Raw genomic sequence first — 3,255 nt, forward strand, 5'->3', positions numbered from 1 at the left:
ATACAGTATATATGTATATAATATCCCATTTTGTAAGTAAGTAAATACAGATTCAGACCAGTTCTGGAGAGGGACATCCAATGGGTCACCCATCGTAAGTTTTGGGATGTCTTCTACTGGAGCAGTTCCAGAATAGCCCAGATCATAGGAGGTACTGGTTTTGAGACCCAGGTACACATCCTAGCTCTGCAACCCAACAGCCATGAGACCGTAGTCAAGTCACTAACCTCTCTGTGTTTTGCATTTCCTGATCTGCAAAATGCAGGCACTCATAGTGCCTATACTTCGTATGACTGATACAAGCATTAGTAACTGAGTTAACTACTATAAAGGTTTAAAATTGTACCCGGCACACTGCAAGCACTCAATAAATGTAACTTTCTCTTTAAAAAAAAAAAAAAAAATCAAACCAAACTTTAAGCCATGGTAGTATCTGTAGGGTAGGCTTAGTGGAGAATGATGGAGATAAAGAAAGGTTTCTTTTTAAGATGTTTATGTTAGCATCTTTGAATACGTTTTTATGATACATATAATATTACATATGTATACTGTGTTTGTCTGTGTAATTAACAGCAAAACAATATAACCGCACAGGCCCCCCACACAAAGACATTATTATTTTTTATTTTAGAGATGAGGAAACCGCCCCAGTTTATATCACTTGAGACACTCAAACACTGTGAGCTGAGACGGAAGTCTAGTCTCAGCTTGCCTGAACTGAAAGCCAGGTAGGACCCTTCCCTACCATGGCCCACCAGCCCTCAACCTAGAGCTTGGCCATGTGAATTGCTGGCTTGGTTGATGATGGCTTGGGAAGCTAGAGTATCAAGAGATCAGGCATTATTTCTTCAAGTGCTGTATTTAACGTTTCTGATCATCAAAGTATTGTAGGCAACGGGGGAAGTATAGATAGGTTAAGAAGCAGGAAAAAAAAAATACCAACCACCCAGAGAAAATTATTACTAATATTTTGACATGCTTTTTCCAATATTTTCACTGCATTTTAAAAACATAGTTGGTATTACATTGTCCATATGATTTTGTATCTTTCCTTGAAAATAACATTGTATCAGAGTCATCTTCTTGCATTATTAAAATTTTAATAAATATCACAATTTAAAAACATATCATTGTTTTAAGTAGTGGTATTTTACCCTCTATTTCATTTCATCCTGCTTACCCACTCCTCCCCACCCACCCACCTAACCTGCAGGCACCAAAGTGTCTCATCTGAGATAAAATGTATTGAGTACATACTCTACGCCGGGCACAGAGATGACTAAGACATGCCGTATCTCATACCACACAGCAAAATTAATTCTGGGTGGATTAAAGAGCTAAAGAAAAAAAAATCACAGAAAGACTTGAATAAAGTTGATGAGCATATTTATCAAACCTTGGTGAGGGGGAGGACTTTCTAAGCCTAAAGCTATGGGAGAAACCACAAAAGAAAAGATCACGAGATCGGGCAACTGAATGTCTTGATACCCTATAAACAGTGAGAACAAAAAAGTAAAGGTCAAATTGCAACCTGGGGAAAATATCTGCAACAAATATGACAAAAGATCAATAGCCATAATATATAAAGAGCTCATACAAATCAATATAACACACCCAATACATAATCAGGGAAAGATTTAGACCCGGGTTATCCAGTATGGTAGTAATCAACTACATGTGGCTATTGAAATTTAGAATTGAAAGAATTTAATGTAAATTAAAGACCCCAATGCTGGGAAAGACAGAGGGTGGGAGGAGAAGGGGGCCACAGAGGATGAGATGGCTGGATGGCATCACCGACTCAATGGACGTGAATTCGAGCGAACTCTGGGAGATAGTGAAGGACAGAAAAGCCTGGTATGCTGCAGCCCATGAGGTTGCAAAGAGTTGGACTTAACTTAGTGACTGAACAACAACAATAACAGTAAATTAAAGAGTTTAGTAAATTAATTCAATCTACATTTAAGCCAAGCTAAAAATTCTGTTTCTCATTCAAACTAGTCACATTTCAAAGGCTCAAGAACCACATTTGGCTTGTTGGAAACCCATTAAATAGTGTAGATATAGAGCATTTTGATCATCACAAAAATTCTGATTGGAAAGTGCTAATACTTTCCACAAAAAGAAGACATGCAAATGACTAACAAATACATTTTAAACACTTCATTCTTCATTCTTTGAAAAAGAATGCAAATTAAACCAAGGTAGCATTTTATGCTCATCTAATTAGAAGTAAATCAGACACTGCTAATTGAAGAGTGCAGAGCGACTGACCATCTGTAAAATAATTTGGCAACAGGAATTTAGAGCTGTAAAAACTCTTGGCTCAGTAACTCAGGTTCTGGAAATATATTCTCAAGAAATCATCATAAATACAGAAGCAAGGATTTCCCTGGCAGTCCAGTGGTTAGTCTGTGCTTCCACTGCAGGGGGAACGGGTCGGGGAACTAAGATACCACATGCATCAAGGTGCAGCCAAAAGAGTTTTTAAATAAAAGAGAAAAAACTGAAATACAGAAACAGTTTTATGCAAAAGCTTACAAATCCCTGAGTGATTTTACATTCAGAAAGAGAACCCAGTCTCTGGGAAGTGATTATATTCACTCTAACTCATAAATCATTAATAATTTTTTTTTTTTTTTTTTTACAAAATGGTCTACTTGGGAACTACCTATGAGATAAGATTAGGTTGTTTTAAAAAAAATCTATCAAAACTAACCTGTGAGGATGACATCAACTATTAAAATAGAGGGCCTAGGGCTTCCCAGGTGGCACAGTGAATAAGAATCCGCCTGCCAAAGCAGGGAACATGGGTTCTATCCTTGGTCCGGGAAGATGCCAAGGAGCAACTAAACCTGAGTGCCACAACTGCTGAGCCCGCAGGCTGCAACTACCAAAGCCCATGCACCACGTGCAGAGTAGCCCCTGCTCGCCACGACTAGAGAAAACCCTAGTGCAGCAATGAAGGCCCAGTGCAGTCAAAAATAAATACGTTAATTAAAAAAAAACACGACCTATATATGCATAAAATGCTGTCATATATTGGAAATAAATATCATGGGGTGATGGGATTCTTAATATTCTTTATGCTGTTCGGCAACTTCTGAATTGCTAACAATGGTCGTTTGTGGCTTTCACACAGAACTAGAAAAGTTATTGAAAAATTCAGAGGAAGAGACCTAACCCAGTGATTAAGAGCATGGACCTCAAAGTCAAAGCAGGGCTAGCTCTTCGACTTCAGACAAGGTCACCTCA

Source organism: Bos mutus, chromosome 29 (assembly GCF_027580195.1).
Source record: "Bos mutus isolate GX-2022 chromosome 29, NWIPB_WYAK_1.1, whole genome shotgun sequence".
Lineage (NCBI taxonomy): Eukaryota > Metazoa > Chordata > Mammalia > Artiodactyla > Bovidae > Bos > Bos mutus.